General features: G+C 46.2%; 1 pseudogene; it reads left to right on the top strand.

Annotated features, from left to right (window-relative positions):
- The first annotated feature begins 1,924 nt into the window (after window positions 1–1,924).
- LOC135535868 (translocating chain-associated membrane protein 1-like 1) lies at window positions 1,925–17,589 on the top strand (annotated as a pseudogene).
- The last annotated feature ends 2,048 nt before the right edge of the window (window positions 17,590–19,637 follow it).

Genomic DNA, 19,637 nt, shown 5'->3' with positions numbered 1-19,637 from the left:
ACACTAAAATAAAATTTCATTCATTCATAAAATGTCAAATTCAGTCAGTGCAAGAAAGCCATGTAAAAGACTAATAGTTGAACCAAGTCATATTTCAGGTATATAAAAAAAAAAAAAGTTCTCTACAAACAAATCTGTATCCTGTGTTCATTCTATTAGCATATTGCTATGGGAGTGGGGGGTGGGGGGTAGAACAAAGTGATGCTGGATATGAACAACGCAGTCCCCCTCCAACTACACATATTTGCTTAGTAGAGACCCTACTGTGTACTTCTCCGCCTCACTTTAATTGAGACGGGAAGAAAACCTCTCTCTCCACAAGTCAATATACAGTCTATTACATTGCAGTTGCTGTATTGCTGTATTAAACCTGTATTAAACCTAGCACAAGAGACACATTTAAGTTTAGCAGACTATTGAGTAATTCAGAATCAACATTTTATTAAAAGTATATTTATTTAAATACAGCCTAGACCATAGCTTTCAACATACCAATATTTGTGAACATTCATTCCCAAAGTTTAGCATATCTTTGCAAAGGGACTCTTATTCTGAAGGGAGAAAAATCCTAGCTCGTCCTGCCAGCATAACATCCTGCTGCGAGGAGAACGGGGATGATTCTTCCTGTGCGCAGATCAAGTGTTACGTGGCAATCACTGGGCGACTGTGAGCGCTGTCATCGTTTGTGGGTATCCCCCCCCCCAATTCATAAAAAAAAAATTAAAGATTAAAAAAGATTCTGTAAAAGTCCCAAGAATCGCAATTCATTTTACAAAGTGAACAGCTTACGTTTAAAACAATTAGTGTTTTTTAAATGTATTGTTCAGTTTACACAGTTGTATTTTTTGCTTCATGTTTACTGGGGTCAACTAAGAAAAAGGGGAACAGGGACAGCTTAATATTTTATGCGTTTTTTATTTCTTGGTCCAACAGAAGAACCAAACCTTGTGTTACCTAAGCCCATGCAGAAACCTCATGATGAATAACGCGTCGATGTATTGATGTGACATAGAGAGGGACAGCGCAAGCTTCTAACGGCTAGCTCACCCTGCGACTCAGATCCGTGACGTAGCTTTGTTTACGTTTGTTTGTTAACGTTATAAACCTGACATAAATAACGCACTGGGTAGAATTGTGACGTAAATGTACATACAAAAGTATTAGCGCATCAAAATATATATTTTTAAAGTTTCCAAAATTATGTTTGTTTTGTAAATAGTTTTTGTTGTCCTGCTTAAATTAACCAACCATAGCTAGAAGCTTATCGGTTTGTCCCATAGAAGAACGAGATCCAGTTTACAGTAGGGATCCCCTGTACTGGGCGTTAAGCGGGGCCGTACTGGGGGTTAGGCGGGGGCCGTACTGGGGGTTAGGCGGGGGCCGTACTGGAGGGGTTAGGCAGGTGGGAGTTGGGCGGGGCCGTACTGGGGGTTAAGCGGGCCGTACTGGGGGTTAGGCGGGGCCGTACTGGGGGGTTAGGCGGGGCCGTACTGGGGGTTAGGCGGGGCCGTACTGGGGTTAGGCAGGTGGGGGTTAGGCGGGGGCCGTACTGGGGGTAGGCGGGGCCGTACTGGGGGGTTAGGCAGGTGGGGTTAGGCGGGGCCGTACTGGGGGTTAGGCGGGGCCGTACTGGGGGTTAGGCAGGTGGGGGTTAGGCGGGCCGTACTGGGGGTTAGGCAGGTGGGGGTTAGAGCGGGGGCCGTACTGGGGGTTAGGCAGGTGGGGGGTTAGGCGGGGCCGTACTGGGGTTAGGCAGGTGGAGGTTAGGCGGGGCCGTACTAGGGGTTAGGCAGGTGGGGGTTAGGCGGGCCGTACTGGAGTTAGGCGGGTGGGGCCGTACTGGGGTCGGCAGGTGGGGGTTAGGCGGGGCTAATCCTGTGTTTTATGTCTAAACAATCATCTCCTTGGCCCCTCTGTGATCCAGGTCACCTGAAGGTTGCAGTGCTGTTCATCACTGTCAATGACGTTACCATCTCTGCAAATGGTGAGTTTAACTTTTATATTGTTCCCCATATTAACTTTTAGCAATTTATATATTTGTAATATATTTTTAATTTAATTTTACTTGGTCAACTGTATGCTCTGGTATGGAGGTTATATCGACTTCCTCTTTTGCTTTCATAAAACAAAATTCATGACATTTTATTTTTGAATGAATGACAAAGCAAAAAATTCCTGTGACATCCTCATTTTCTTACCCACCTATTTGTCAGTGTGTCTGGACCTACTTTGCCTTTATCCTGTCAGTGTAGAAACTTAACTCGGCAGCCTATAACTAGAATCTACTTGTAGTTCTAGAATCAGAAGGATTCTCCTATGGGGTTACAGAATAGAACTCTACTCTACTGGCCTTGCACTTCTAAGAACACTGTTTCCACTTCTAGAACACTGTTTCCACTTCTAGAACACTTTTTTCCCCCCTGTGATGCTACATTTAGTCTTCCTGATTTATAATGTTCTCCTGTTTGGTTGTCCTTGAAGAATTGGGGCTAGGGTTTACTACAGGCTACAGCATCACAGCCTCGGTTTGTGTCCCAAATGGCACCCTATTCCATATGTGGTGCTCTGCTTTTGGCCAGGGCCTATTGGGTAGTGCGCTATATAGGTAAAAGTTGAATGAATGTTTTTCTACAAACTCCTCCTTGTAACACTCATTCTATAACAGTGGAGCTCCGAACTCATTTATTCTAGCCATTCTACTTCTGTACTACTTAAACCTAGCAGTTCTACTTCCTACTCTACTTTGCCTTATTTAAAGTCATGTGCGAGGTGCTGGTGGAATGTGTTTCGTGATGTCAGATTTCATTTGAAGAGCAGATATTCTGGGCCGCTTCCCAAATGGCCCCCTATTCTGACACGTGCATTACATTACAGAGCCCTATGGACCCTGGTCTAAAGTAGTGCACTACATAGGAATAGGGTGTCATAGGGCTCTGGTCTAAAGTAGTGCTCTACATAGGGAATAGGATGTCATAGGGCTCTGGTCTAAAGTAGTGCACTACATAGGGAATAGGGTGTCATAGGGCTCTGGTCTAAAGTAGTGCACTACATAGGGAATAGGGTGTCATAGGGCTCTGGTCTAAAGTAGTGCACTACATAGGGAGTAGGGTGTCATAGGGCCCTGGTCTAAAGTAGTGCAATGTATAGGGAATAGGGCTCTGGTCTAAAGTAGTGCACTATATAGGGAATAGGGTGTCATAGGGCTCTGGTCTAAAGTAGTGCACTACATAGGGAATAGGGTGTCATAGGACCCTGGTCTAAAGTAGTGCACTACATAGGGAATAGGTGTCATAGGGCTCTTTGGTCTAAAGTAGTGCAATTACATAGGGAATAGGATGTCATAGGCTCTGGTCTAAAGTAGTGCACTACATATGGAATAGGGTGTCATAGGGCTCTGGTCTAAAGTAGTGTAATTACATAGGGAATAGGGTGTCATAGGGCTCTGGTCTAAAGTAGCACTACATAGGAATAGGGTGTCATAGTCTTCTGGTCTAAAGTAGTGCACTGCATAGGAATAGGGCTCTGGTCTAAAGTAGTGCATCACATAGGGAATAGGGCAGTCATAGGGCTCTGGTCTAAAGTAGCACTACATAGGGAATAGGTACACAGGGTTTGAGTCTAAAGTAGTGCACTACATTGGGAATAGGGCTCTTGGCTCAGTAGTGCACTACATAGGAATAGGGCTCTGGTCTAAAGTAGTGCACTACATAGGAATAGGGCCCTGGTCTAAAGTAGTGCACTATATAGGGAATAGGTGTCATAGGCCTGGTCTAAAGTAGTGCACTACATAGGAATAGGGCCCTGGCTCCAGTAGTGCACTACATAGGGAATAGGGTGCTCATAGCTCTGGTCTAAAGTAGTGCACTACATAGGGAATAGGGTGCCATAGGACATATATTCAGTTTACGGTGCTCATAAGCCCTCTGTCATTCATTAACAGGCTGGTGTTTTCAGCTAAATTACTTGAGTAGCAGGTCAGGCAGGTATTTCCTAGTCAAGTTGCCTTTCGGCTTCAGTAAACCTTTTTCCTCACTTGTTATATATAGTATGTGGTTCTTAAAGCATCCTTGAAGGCTTTGTAAAGGCTTTGAAACCTTAATAAATGCTACGTGTATGTTTGTCTGAAGTGGGACCTCGGTGTGGTTATAGGGTCGGCTCCGACAGTGGGACCTCGGTGTGGTTATAGGGTCGGCTCCGACAGTGGGACCTCGGTGTGGTTATAGGGTCGGCTCCGACAGTGGGACCTCGGGTGTGGTTATAGGGTCGGCTCCGACAGTGGGACCTCGGTGTGGTTATGGGTTCGGCTCCGACAGTGGGACCTCGGTGTGGTTATAGGGTCGGCTCCGACAGTGGGACCTCGGTGTGGTTATAGGGTCGGCTCCGACAGTGGGACCTCGGTGTGGTTATAGGGTCGGCTCCAACAGTGGGACCTCGGTGTGGTCTGGTGGTTATAGGGCCGGCTCCGACAGTGGGACCTCGGTGTGGTTATAGGGCCGGCTCCTACAGTGGGACCTCGGTGTGGTTAAAGGCCGGTTCCGACAGTGGGACCTCGGTGTGGTCTGGTGGTTATAGGGTCGGCTCCGACAGTGGGACCTCGGTGTGGTTATAGGCCGGCTCCGACAGTGAGACCTCGGTGTGGTCTGGTGGTTATAGGGCCGGCTCCGACAGTGGGACCTCGGTGTGGTTATAGGTGCGGCTCCGACAGTGGGACCTGGGTGTGGTTATAGGGCCGGTCCTACAGTGGGACCTCGGTGTGGTCTGGTGGTTATAGGGTCGGCTCCGACAGTGGGACCTCGGTGTGGTTATAGGGCCGGCTCCAACAGTGAGACCTCGGTGTGGTCTGGTGGTTATAGGGCCGGCTCCGACAGTGGGACCTCGGTGTGGTTATAGGGTCGGCTCCGACAGTGGGACCTCGGTGTGGTTATAGGGCCGGCTCCGACAGTGGGACCTCGGTGTGGTTATAGGGCCGGCTCCGACAGTGGGACCTCGGTGTGGTTATAGGGCCGGCTCCGACAGTGGGACCTCGGTGTGGTTATAGGGCCGGCTCCGACAGTGGGACCTCGGTGTGGTTATAGGGCCGGCTCCGACAGTGGGACCTCGGTGTGGTTATAGGGCCGGCTCCGACAGTGGGACCTCGGTGTGGTTATAGGGCCGGCTCCGACAGTGGGACCTCGGTGTGGTTATAGGGTCGGCTCCGACAGTGGGACCTCGGTGTGGTTATAGGTCGGCTCCGACAGTGGGACCTCGGTGTGGTTATAGGGTCGCTCCGACAGTGGGACCTCGGTGTAGTTATAGGGCCGGCTCCGACAGTGAGACCTCGGTGTGGTTATAGGGTCGGCTCCGACAGTGGGACCTCTGTGTAGTTATAGGGCCGGCTCCGACAGTGAGACCTCGGTGTGGTCTGGTGGTTATGGGCCGGCTCCGACAGTGGGACCTCGGTGTGGTTATAGTGCCGGCTCCGACAGTGGGACCTCGGTGTGGTTATAGGGCCGGCTCCGACAGTGGGACCTCGGTGTGGTTATAGGCCGGCTCCGACAGTGGGACCTCTGTGTAGTTATAGGGCCGTTCCGACAGTGAGACCTCGGTGTGGTCTGGTGGTTATAGGGCCGGCTCCGACAGTGGGACCTTGGTGTGGTTATAGGGCCGGCTCCGACAGTGGGACCTCGGTGTGGTTATAGTGCCGGCTCCGACAGTGGGACCTCGGTGTGGATATAGGGCCGGCTCCGACAGTGGGACCTCGGTGTGGTTATAGGGCCGGGCTCCGACAGTGGGACCTCGGTGTGGTTATAGGGCCGGTTCAATCTTGTCCAATACCGTTTGACATGTACTCTCTTATCGATTTATATTTCCCCCTGTCTCCAATCTGTCCATTTCACATGCAAAATACTCCCATCAGATGGTCCAGCAGAGACAGTAGGGAATAAAGGGTTAATTAAGGCGAAATGCTTTGTCTCCCTATCAGAGGGCCTATCAGAGGAGAGCGTGGTGAACCACTTCCACCACGGGCTGAAGGATGTGGCCACCATCTTCTTCTACATGCTGGTGGCCATCATCATCCACGCTATCATCCAGGAGTATGTACTGGACGTAAGGACACACTCAGACACACACACACACACACACACACACACACAGTGAAGAGGCGACTCCGGGATGCTGGCCTTCGAGGCAGAGTTCCTCTGTCCAGTGTCTGTGTTATTTTGCCCATCTTAGTATTTTCTTTTTATTGGTCAGTTTGAGATATGACTTTTTCTTTTCAACTCTGCCTAAAAGGCCAGCATCCCGGAGTCGCCTCTTCACTGTTGCAGTGCAGTGTTGTGGGTACTATTTAATGAAGCTGCCAGTTGAGGACTTGTGAGGAGGCTGTTTCTCAAACTAGACCCTATAATACTTGTCCTCTTGCTCAGTTGTGCACGGGGCCTCCCACTCTCTTTCTATTCTGGTTAGAGCCAGTTCTGTGAAGGGTAGTACACAGTGTTGTACGGGATCTTCAATTTCTCACATGGAATAGCCTTCATTTCTCAGAACAAGAATAGACTGATGAGTTTCAGAAGGAAGTGTTTGTTTCTGGCATTTGAGCCTGTAATCAAACTTACAGTGCTGATGCTCCAGATACTCAACTAGTCTAAAGAAGGCCAGTTTTATTGCTTCTGTAATCAGAACAACAGTTTTCAGCTGTGCTAACATAATTGCAGAAGGGTTTTCTAATGATCAATTAGCCTTTTAAAATGATCAGCTTGGATTTGCTAACACAACGTGTCATTGGAACACAGGAGTGATGGTTGCTGATAATGGGCCTCTGTACGTCTATGTAGATATTCCATTAAAAATCTTCAGTTTCCAGCTACAATAGTCATTTACAACATTAACAATGTCTACAGTGTTTTTCTGATCAATTTGATGTTATTTTAATGGACAAAAAATGTGCTTTTCTTTCAAAAACAAGGACGTTTCTACGTGACCCCAAACCTTTGAATAGTAGTTTTGTGTTTAATAGTAATTTCAGTAATCAGCTCTTTTGCAAACATCAGCCACTTGACAGGTTGATGTACTAGCCGTTTTATTATTCTTCTAATAAAATTGGATAATTAATTACCTCTAACCTCTCTCTATCTTTACACCACCACCTCTAACCTCTCTCTATCTATACACCACCTCTAACCTCTCTCTATCTATACACCACCACCTCTAACCTCTCTCTCTCTATACACCACCACCTCTAACCTCTCTCTCTCTATACACCACCACCTCTAACCTCTCTCTCTCATACACCACCACCTCTAACCTCTCTCTCTCTATACACCACCACCTCTAACCTCTCTCTCTCTATACACCACCACCTCTAACCTCTCTCTATACACCACCACCTCTAACCTCTCTCTCTCTATACACCACCACCTCTAACCTCTCTCTCTCTCTATACACCACCACCTCTAACCTCTCTCTATCTATACACCACCACCTCTAACCTCTCTCTCTCTCTATACACCACCACCTCTAACCTCTCTCTCTCTATACACCACCACCTCTAACCTCTCTCTCTCTATACACCACCACCTCTAACCTCTCTCTCTATACACCACCGCCACCTCTAACCTCTCTCTCTCTCTCTCTCTATACACCACCGCCACCTCTAACCTCTCTCTCTCTCTATACAGCACCGCCACCTCTAACCCCTCTCTCTCTCTCTCTCTCTCTCTATACACCACCGCCACCTCTAACCTCTCTCTCTCTCTCTCTCTATACACCACCGCCACCTCTAACCTCTCTCTCTCTCTATACAGCACCGCCACCTCTAACCTCTCTCTCTCTCTCTATACACCACCGCCACCTCTAACCTCTCTCTCTCTCTCTCTCTATACACCACCGCCACCTCTAACCTCTCTCTCTATTTGTTATGCAGAAAATCAACCGAAAGATGCACTTCTCTAAGACCAAGCACAGCAAGTTCAACGAGTCAGGCCAGCTCTCTGCCTTCTACCTGTTCTCCTTCGGGTGGGGAACCAGCATCCTCATTTCTGTATGTGCTTTTAAACTATAATGTTTACTGTATTGTCGGGTGTTGCAAGATGTCGGTGGTTTTAAATGGTCTACATTCTGGGCTGTTTTGTTTACTGGGCTAGTGGTGTGTTCCTGTGTTTGTTTAAGACCATCTGATTGGTGTGTGTGTGACTTTGTTTCTCTTCCAGGAGAACTTCCTGTCCAACCCAGTGAGTCTGTGGGATGGATACCCTCATACCCTGATGCCGTAAGTCCTGAACCCTTTTTCTATGCAAACCCAAACATCTGACTGTTTTACATATCATCTTTGTAGTTGTTTCCTTGTAATGGCCAACGCTCATCATTCACAGTACTCCTCAGTTCCCTAATGTCAACTGGTGGGATATTTGCATAGGAGTGGGTGGCTTTGTTTAAACACACAGACAGAGTGTTTGTACTTAGAGAGCATTAGTTCCCTTAAGTATCTCTGTGGAAACCGTTCTGCTTATTCTAGCTTCAGATGTGTTCTTTGTTAGTCACAGGATTTCAGGTTGGAAAGGTGGTTAGTTAGGGTTAATAAGATGGTTAGTAAGGGTTAGTTAGGGTTAATAAGATGGTTAGTAATGGTTAGTTAGGGTTAATAAGATGGTTAATAAGGGTTAAGATGGTTAGTTAGGGTTAGTTAGGGTTAATAAGATGGTTAGTTAGGGTTAGTTAGGGTTAATAAGATGGTTAGTTAGGGTTAGTTAGGGTTAATAAGATGGCTAGTTAGGGTTAGTTAGGGTTAATAAGATGGTTAGTAAGGGTTAAGATGGTTAGTAAGGGTTAGTTAGGGTTAATAAGATAGTTAGTAATGGTTAGTTAGGGTTAATAAGATGGTTAGTTAGGGTTAATAAGATGGTTAGTTAGGGTTAGTTAGGGTTAATAAGATGGCTAGTAATGGTTAAGATGGTTAGTAAGGGTTAGTTAGGGTTAATAAGATGGTTAGTTAGGGTTAGTTAGGGTTAATAAGATGGCTAGTTAGGGTTAGTTAGGGTTAATAAGATGGTTAGTAAGGGTTAAGATGGTTAGTAAGGGTTAGTTAGGGTTAATAAGATAGTTAGTAATGGTTAGTTAGGGTTAATAAGATGGTTAGTTAGGGTTAATAAGATGGTTAGTTAGGGTTAGTTAGGGTTAATAAGATGGCTAGTAATGGTTAAGATGGTTAGTAAGGGTTAGTTAGGGTTAATAAGATGGTTAGTAAGGGTTAAGATGGTTAGTAAGGGTTAGTTAGGGTTAATAAGATAGTTAGTAATGGTTAGTTAGGGTTAATAAGATGGTTAGTTAGGGTTAATAAGATGGTTAGTTAGGGTTAGTTAGGGTTAATAAGATGGTTAGTTAGGGTTAGTTAGGGTTAATAAGATGGCTAGTAATGGTTAATAAGATGGTTAGTAAGGGTTAGTTAGGATTAGTAAGATGGTTAGTTAGGGTTAGTTAGGGTTAATAAGATGGTTAGTTAGGGTTAATAAGATGGTTAGGGTTAGTTAGGGTTAATAAGATGGTTAGTAATGGTTAGTTAGGGTTAATAAGATGGTTAGTTGGGTTAATAAGATGGTTAGTAAGGGTTAATAAGATGGTTAGTAAGGGTTAATAAGATGGTTAGTTAGGGTTAGTTAGGGTTAATAAGATGGTTAGTTAGGGTTAGTTAGGGTTAATAAGATGGTTAGTTAGGGTTAATAGGGTTAGGGTTAGTTAGGGTTAATAAGATGGTTGGTTAGGGTTAGTTAGGGTTAATAAGATGGTTAGTTAGGGTTAGTTAGGGTTAATAAGATGGTTAGTTAGGGTTAGTTAGGGTTAATAAGATGGTTAGTTAGGGTTAGTTAGGGTTAATAAGATGGTTAGTTAGGGTTAATAAGATGGTTAGGGTTAGTTAGGGTTAATAAGATGGTTAGTAATGGTTAGTTAGGGTTAATAAGATGGTTAGTAATGGTTAGTTAGGGTTAATAAGATGGTTAGTTGGGTTAATAAGATGGTTAGTAAGGGTTAATAAGATGGTTAGTAAGGGTTAATACGATGGTTAGTAAGGGTTAGTTAGGGTTAATAAGATGGTTAGTTAGGGTTAGTTAGGGTTAATAAGATGGTTAGTAAGGGTTAGTTAGGGTTAGTAAGATGGTTAGTTAGGGTTAGTAAGATGGTTAGTAAGGGTTAGTAAGATGGTTAGTAAGGGTTAGTAAGATGGTTAGTAAGGGTTAGTTAGGGTTAATAAGATGGTTAGTTAGGTTTAGTTAGGGTTAATAAGATGGTTAGTAAGGGTTAGTTAGGGTTAATAAGATGGTTAGTTAGGGTTAATAAGATGGTTAGTTAGGGTTAATAAGATGGTTAGGGTTAGTTAGGGTTAATAAGATGGTTAGTAATGGTTAGTTAGGGTTAATAAGATGGTTAGTTAGGGTTAATAAGATGGTTAGTTAGGGTTAATAAGATGGCTAGTTAGGGTTAATAAGATGGTTAGTTAGGGTTAATAAGATGGTTAGTTAGGGTTAGTTAGGGTTAATAAGATGGTTAGTTAGGGTTAATAAGACGGTTAGTTAGGGTTAGTTAGGGTTAATAAGATGGCTAGTAATGGTTAATAAGATGGTTAGTAAGGGTTAGTTAGGATTAGTAAGATGGTTAGTTAGGATTAGTAAGGGTTAATAAGATGGTTAGTTAGGGTTAAGATGGTTAGTTAGGTTAATAAGATGGTTAGTAAGGGTTAATAAGATGGTTAGTAAGGGTTCGTTAGGGTTAGTAAGGGTTAATAAGATGGTTAGTAAGGGTTAGTTAGGGTTAATAAGATGGTTAGTAAGGGTTAGTTAGGGTTAATAAGATGGTTAGTAAGGGTTAGTTAGGGTTAATAAGATGGTTAGTAAGGGTTAGTTAGGGTTAGTAAGATGGTTAGTTAGGGTTAGTAAGATGGTTAGTAAGGGTTAGTAAGATGGTTAGTAAGGGTTAGTAAGATGGTTAGTAAGGGTTAGTTAGGGTTAATAAGATGGTTAGTTAGGTTTAGTTAGGGTTAATAAGATGGTTAGTAAGGGTTAGTTAGGGTTAATAAGATGGTTAGTTAGGGTTAATAAGATGGTTAGTTAGGGTTAATAAGATGGTTAGTAAGGGTTAGTTAGGGTTAGTTAGGGTTAATAAGATGGTTAGTTAGGGTTAATAAGATGGTTAATAAGATGGTTAGTAAGGGTTAGTTAGGGTTAGTTAGGGTTAATAAGATGGTTAGTTAGGGTTAATAAGATGGTTAGTAAGGGTTAGTTAGCGTTAGTTAGGGTTAATAAGATGGTTAGTTAGGGTTAGTAAGGGTTAATAAGATGGTTAGTAAGGGTTAGTTAGCGTTAGTAAGGGTTAATGAGATGGTTAGTTAGGGTTAGTAAGGGTTAATAAGATGGTTAGTAAGGGTTAATAAGATGGTTAGTTAGGGTTAGTAAGGGTTAATAAGATGGTTAGTAAGGGTTAATAAGATGGTTAGTTAGGGTTAGTAAGGGTTAATAAGATGGTTAGTAAGGGTTAGTTAGCGTTAGTAAGGGTTAATGAGATGGCGAGTAATGGTTGTGTTAGTCACAGGATTTCCATAGTTAAGTGTCAAAGTAGATTTCTGCCTAATATAGACATACCAACAAACAAAAAGTAATTATTTATCACGAGAGCCATAAACAATACCTAGTAATGCTTATACTGACAAAGATTACAACCTCACCTTTCTAGTCAACGTAGTTATATTTGGCTGAGGAGGAGTCATTTGAGGGCACCAACTCAAGTACACCGTACAAATGACAAATCAGTGGAGATATATTTTTTCAACGTCATACTATAGTATTTCACCTTCTAACTAAATACATGTGATCGTACTTAATGACAGGCTTGGGACCGTTTCGTATATCTACCAGATAATTCTCAGCCCAGCATCCTCTGACCATATCAAACGCATGCGCTACTCGTTACAGCGTCAGCTTTAAAACACCGCGTGATATCTGTCCACCTGTGACCGAGAGGACACTGGTCTTGTTTCTATTCCACAAAATGATTTAGTATTCTTTCATGTTGAAAGCTCTAAACCCATCTGAGAACATCACAGTGACATGATGATGATACTGCTTGAGGTGCTCTCTCCTTTCATATGCCGTATCGTAAGCGGAGTTGCAAGTGTGTAAATTATTATGATTATTTTAAACTAAATAGGATTTGGGGGCGTTTCTTTTTAAATAGGATTTGGGGGCGTTTCTTTTTAAATAGGATTTGGGCGTTTCTTTTTAAATAGGATTTGGGGGCGTTTCTTTTTAAATAGGATTTGGGCGTTTCTTTTTAAATAGGATTTGGGGCGTTTCTTTTTAAATGGGAGTTGTGAGGTGTTCTCTTCAAACCCTCCTCTGTGGAATGAGTGAATCATATCACTCAGCATGACTTCTCTAGGTACCTCTGTGTGTAACCGTCTAGTGCTGTTAATAGCAAATTGTAACTGCTTTTTTCTTTTTGTATGTGCAAAATGCTACTATAACATTGCCTTACCTACCTTAGTTGAATTCACTTTATTTATTTTGTTTAAAGTCGCTCTGCGAAGTGTCTGCTAAATGAACTAAGAATATAAGGTAGTGATAGAATGGACTTGGTGTTTTTGTTTGTCCTGTTTGTAGGTTCCAGATGAAATTCTATTTTATCAGTCAGATGGGCTACTGGCTTCACGCTCTGCCTGGAGATCTACTTCCAGAAGACCAAGAAGGTGAGCACTTGGTCTGTTGGAGTACTATGTGTACTCTGTGTATGTGTACTGATTGAATTGACTGAACTCACAAGTGTTAGTTCCTTGCTGATGTACTACTTGTGTTTCAAAAGAAGTCGAAACATTTTGATCACCAATTTGACTTGTCGTCATTACAGAGTTAAATGTTGGCTGTGTCCCAAGCAGTTTGTTTTCCTGAAATCTCTTTTGCTGTTCGCTTGCAGGATGTTCCCCGTCAGTTGGTGTATATCTCTCTGTACTTAGTTCACATCGCAGGAGCTTCGTTCTCAAGTAAGACCGGTTCACATCAACAACACTCGAACATTATTGTTTTGTCCAATTGTACACAAGGCCAGTGGAAAATCTCTCTGAAAGATGCTTTACACACAGAGGCTTGAGGCTGGATCAGGGGGCTGACGACAGCAGGGCGGTTGGATCAGAGGGCTGACGACACCAGGGTGGTTGGATCAGAGGGCTGACGACAGCCGGGCGGTTGGATCAGAGGGCTGACTACAGCCGAGCTGTTGGATCTAGAGGCTGATACAGCCGGGTGGGTTGATCAGAGGGTAGACTGCAGCGGGCGGTTGGATCAGAGGGTAGACTACAGCAGGGCGGTTGGATCCAGAGGGCTGACTACAGCCGGGCGGTTGGATCAGAGGGCTGACTACAGCGGGTGGTTGGATCAGAGGGTAGACTACACCAGGGTGGTTGGATCAGAGGGCTGACTACACCAGGGTGGTTGGATCAGAGGGCTGACTACACCAGGGGTGGTTGGATCAGAGGGCTGACTACAGCAGGCCGGTTGGATCAGAGGGCTGACTGGCTTAAGAGGCGGATTTGGATCAGAGGCTGACTACAGCCGGGTGGTTGGATCAGAGGGTAGACTACACCAGGGTGGTTGGATCAGAGGGCTGACTACACCAGGGTGGTTGGATCAGAGGGCTGACTACAGCAGGGCGGTTGGATCAGAGGGTAGACTACAGCCGGGCGGTTGGATCAGAGGGCTGACTACAGCAGGGCGGTTGGATCAGAGGGCTGACTACAGCAGGGTGGTTGGATCAGAGGGTAGACAACACCAGGGTGGTTGGATCAGAGGGCTGACTACACCAGGGTGGTTGGATCAGAGGGCTGACTACAGCCGGGCGGTTGGATCAGAGGGCTGACGACAGCAGGGCGGTTGGATCAGAGGGTAGACTACAGCCGGGCGGTTGGATCAGAGGGCTGACGACACCAGGGTGGTTGGATCAGAGGGTAGACTACAGCCGGGCGGTTGGATCAGAGGGCTGACTACAGCAGGGTGGTTGGATCAGAGGGCTGACTACAGCAGGGTGGTTGGATCAGAGGGCTGACTACAGCAGGGTGGTTGGATCAGAGGGCTGACTACAGCAGGGTGGTTGGATCAGAGGGCTGACTACAGCAGGGTGGTTGGATCAGAGGGCTGACTACAGCAGGGTGGTTGGATCAGAGGGCTGACTACAGCAGGGTGGTTGGATCAGAGGGCTGACTACAGCAGGGTGGTTGGATCAGAGGGCTGACTACAGCAGGGCGGTTGGATCAGAGGGCTGACTACAGCAGGGCGGTTGGATCAGAGGGCTGACTACAGCAGGGCGGTTGGATCAGAGGGCTGACTACAGCCGGGCGGTTGGATCAGAGGGTAGACTACAGCAGGGAGTTTAGATCAGAGGGTAGACTACAGCAGGGCGGTTGGATCAGGGGCTAACTACATTTTTACTCTGTCCACGGCTCCTCTTTTTTGATATGACAATTAGATGGTTGGAAATTAACACACCATAGCAAGGCTCGGGTTCATGGTTAAAATGGCACTTTTCTAGCCAAAGAAAGGCGAAGTATTTCCTTACCTCTCTGTGAGGCTCGAACCTTCTAATTAGTTGTCATTACTGTGGTAACAGAGGGATCTAACGGCGTCCATTTTGTATCTTCCAGTCTGAATCGTCTGGCTCTGGTCCTGCTGGTGTTGCACTGCTTCGTAGAGCTTCTCTTCCACGTGTCCCGCCTGGTCTACTTCAGCTTGGCCGAAAAGAGGCCGGGGCTAGGTGAACACACACACACACACACACACACACACACACACACACACACACACACACACACACACACACACACACACACACACACACACACACACAGAGAGACAGAGACAGAGACTGGGTGAACACACAGACTGGGTGAACACACACACACACACAGAGACAGAGACTGGGTGAACACACAGAAGCTGGGTGAACACACAGAGACTGGGTGAACACACAGAGACTGGGTGAACACACACACACACACACAGGGTGCTAGGTGAACACACACACACAGAGACTGGGTGAACACACACACACACACACAGAGACTGGGTGAACACACACACACACACACAGAGACTGGGTGAACACACACACACACACACAGAGACTGGGTGAACACACACACACACAGAGACTGGGTGAACACACTCACACACACACAGAGACTGGGTGAACACACTCACACACACACAGAGACTGGGTGAACACACTCACACACACACAGAGACTGGGTGAACACACTCACACACACACAGAGACTGGGTGAACACACACTCACACACACACACAGAGACTGGGTGAACACACACAGAGACTGGGTGAACACACACAGAGACTGGGTGAACACACACTCACACAGAGACTGGGTGAACACACACTCACACAGAGACTGGGTGAACACACACTCACACAGAGACTGGGTGAACACACACTCACACAGAGACTGGTGAACACACACTCACACAGAGACTGGGTGAACACACACTCACAGAGACTGGGTGAACACACACTCACACAGAGACTGGGTGAACACACACTCACACAGAGACTGGGTGAAACACACACTCACACAGAGACTGGGTGAACACACACACTCACACAGAGACTGGGTGAACACACAACACAGAGACTGGGTGACTCACACAGAGACTGGGTGAACACACTCACACAGAGACTGGGTGAACACACACTCACACAGAGACTGGGTGAACACACACTCACACACAGAGACTGGGTGAACACACACTCACACAGAGACTGGGTGAACACACACTCACACAGAGACTGGGTGAACACACACTCACACACAGAGACTGGGTGAACACACTCACACACAGAGACTGGGTGAACACACACTCACACAGAGACTGGGTGAACACACACTCACACACAGAGACTGGGTGAACACACACTCACACACAGAGACTGGGTGAACACACACTCACACCCCAGAGACTGGGTGAACACACACTCACACACAGAGACTGGGTGAACACACACTCACACACAGACTGGGTGAACACACACTCACACACAGAGACTGGTGAACACACACTCACACACAGAGACTGGGTGAACACACACTCACACACAGAGACTGGGTGAACACACACACTCACACACAGAGACTGGGTGAACACACACTCACACACAGAGACTGGGTGAACACACACTCACACACAGAGACTGGGTGAACACACACTCACACACAGAGACTGGGTGAACACACACTCACACACAGAGACTGGGTGAACACACACTCACACACAGAGACTGGGTGAACACACACTCACACACAGAGACTGGGTGAACACACACTCACACACAGAGACTGGGTGAACACACACTCACACACAGAGACTGGGTGAACACACACTCACACACAGAGACTGGGTGAACACACACTCACACACAGAGACTGGGTGAACACACACTCACACACAGAGACTGGGTGAACACACACTCACACACAGAGACTGGGTGAACACACACTCACACACAGAGACTGGGTGAACACACACTCACACACAGAGACTGGGTGAACACACACTCACACACAGAGACTGGGTGAACACACACTCACACACAGAGACTGGGTGAACACACACTCACACACAGAGACTGGGTGAACACACACTCACACACAGAGACTGGGTGAACACACACTCACACACAGAGACTGGGTGAACACACACTCACACACAGAGACTGGGTGAACACACACTCACACACAGAGACTGGGTGAACACACACTCACACACAGAGACTGGGTGAACACACACTCACACACAGAGACTGGGTGAACACACACTCACACACAGAGACTGGGTGAGTTGAGGTTACACAGCACACTTCAAAGCCCTACAACAAAATATCCCTATAAAGCCAACTTGGCATTTTAGCCCAGGATGTTAGTCAGTAGACAGGTGTTATGATTGTGTTTATCTATTAAGACAGCTGTTCTGGACGACTGTGTGATCACTCTCTGCGAAGCCGATGTGAGTAAGACCTTTAAACAGGTCAACATACACAAGGCAGCGGGGCCAGACGGACTACCAGGACGTGTGATCCGTGTGCTGACCAACTGGCAGGTGTCTTCACTGACATTTTCAACATGTCCCTGATTAAGTCTGTAATACCAACATGTTTCAAGCAGACCACCATAGTCCCTGAGACCAAGAACACACAGGCAACCTGCCTAAATGACTACAGACCCGTAGCTCTCAAGTCCGTAGCAATGAAGTGCTTTGAAAGGCTGGTCATGGCTCACATCAACACCATTATCCCAGAAACCCTAGACCCACTCCAATTTGCATACCTCCCCAACAGATCCACAAATGATGCAATCTCTATTGCACTCCACACTGCCCTTTCCCACCTGGACAAGAGGAACACCTATGTGAGAATGCTACTTGTTGACTACGGCTCAGCGCTCAACACCATATTGCCCTCAAAACTCGGCACTAAGCTAAGGACCCTGGGACTTAGCTCCCTCTGCAACCTCCCTCTGCAACTGGATCCTGGACTTCCTGCCGGGCCGCCCCCAGGTGGTAAGGATAGGTAACAATCCATCTGCCACGCTGATCCTCAACACGGGGGCCCCCCAGGGGTGCGTGCTCAGGCCCTCCTGTACTCCCTGTTCACTCATGACTGCATGGCTAGGCACGACTCCAACACCATCATTAAGTTTGCAGACGACAACAACAGTGGAAGCTCATGATCCCCGACAACGACGAGACAGCCTATAGGGAGGTGGTCAGAGACCTGGCCGGGTGGTGCCAGAATAACAACCTATCCCTCAACGTAACCAAGACTAAGGAGATGGTTGTGGACTACAGGAAAAGGAGGATCGAGTACGTCCCCATTCTCATTGACGGGGCTGTAGAGCAGATTGAGAGCTTCAAATTCCTTGGCGTCCACATCAACAAATTATCATGGTCCAAACACACCAAGACAGTCGTGAAGAGGGCACAGCAAAGCCTATTCCCCCTCCGGAAACTAAAAGGATTTGGCTCAGATCCTCAAAAGGTTATACAGCTGCACCATCAGCTGCAACCACTGGTTGCATCACTGCCTGGTATGGCAACGTCTCGGCCTCCGACTGGAAGGCACTTCAGAGGGTAGTGTGTACGGCCCAGTACATCACTGGGGCAAAGCTTCCTGCCATCCAGCACCTCTACACCAGGCGGTGTCAGAGGAAGGCCCTGAAAATTGTCAAAGACCCCAGCCACCCTAGTCACAGACTGTTCTCTCTACTACCACATGGCAAGTGGTACCGGAGTGCCAAGTCTAGGACAAAAAGGCTTCTCAACAGTTTTTACCCCCAAGACATAAGACTGTTCTCTCTGCTACCCCAGACTCCTGACTATATGGTTACTATTTGCATTGTGTGACCCCCCCCACAACCCCTCTATTTACATTGCTGCTACTCTCTGTTTATCATATTTGCATAGTCACTTTAACTATACATTCATGTACATACTACATCAATTGGCCCGACCAACCAGTGCTCCTGCACATTGTCTAACCGGGCTATCTACATTGTGTCCCGCCACCCACCTACTACACCTGTTGTATTCAGCATTTCACTGTGAGGTCTACTACACCTGTTGTATTCAGCATTTCACTGTGAGGTCTACTACACCTGTTGTAGTCAGCATTTCACTGTGAGGTCTACTACACCTGTTGTAGTCGGCATTTCACTGTGAGGTCTACTACACCTGTTGTGATCGGCATTTCACTGTGAGGTCTACTACACCTGTTGTATTTGGCATTTCACTGTGAGGTCTATTTTGTATTTGGCACTGTGAGGTCTACTACACCTGTTGTATTCGGCATTTCACTGTGAGGTCTACTACACCTGTTGTATTTGGCATTTCACTGTGAGGTCTACTACACCTGTTGTATTCGGCATTTCACTGTATCTACTACACCTGTTGTATTTGGCATTTCACTGTGAGGTCTACTACACCTGTTGTATTTGGCATTTCACTGTGTCTACTACACCTGTTGTATTCGGCATTTCACTGTGACTACACCTGTTGTATTCGGCATTTCACTGTGAGGTCTACTACACCTGTTGTATTCGGCATTTCACTGTGAGGTCTACTACACCTGTTGTATTCGGCATTTCACTGTGAGGTCTACTACACCTGTTGTATTCCGGCATTTCACTGTGAGGTCTACTACACCTGTTGTATTCGGCATTTCACTGTGAGGTCTACTACACCTGTTGTATTCGGCATTTCACTGTGAGGTCTACTACACCTGTTGTATTCAGCATTTCACTGTGAGGTCTACTACACCTGTTGTATTCAGCATTTCACTGTGAGGTCTACACCTGTTGTATTCAGCATTTCACTGTGAGGTCTACTATACCTGTTGCATTCAGCATTTCACTGTGAGGTCTACTACACCTGTTGTATTCAGCATTTCACTGTGAGGTCTACTACACCTGTTGTATTCAGCATTTCACTGTGAGGTCTACTACACCTGTTGTATTCAGCATTTCACTGTGAGGTCTACTACACCTGTTGTATTCAGCATTTCACTGTGAGGTCTACTATACCTGTTGCATTTGATTTGATGATAGTGTTTATCTATTAGTC

This window comes from Oncorhynchus masou, unplaced genomic scaffold (genome assembly GCF_036934945.1).
Source record: "Oncorhynchus masou masou isolate Uvic2021 unplaced genomic scaffold, UVic_Omas_1.1 unplaced_scaffold_5226, whole genome shotgun sequence".
In the NCBI taxonomy this organism is placed as follows: domain Eukaryota; kingdom Metazoa; phylum Chordata; class Actinopteri; order Salmoniformes; family Salmonidae; genus Oncorhynchus; species Oncorhynchus masou.
This window is presented reverse-complemented; position numbering and strand designations above follow the sequence as displayed.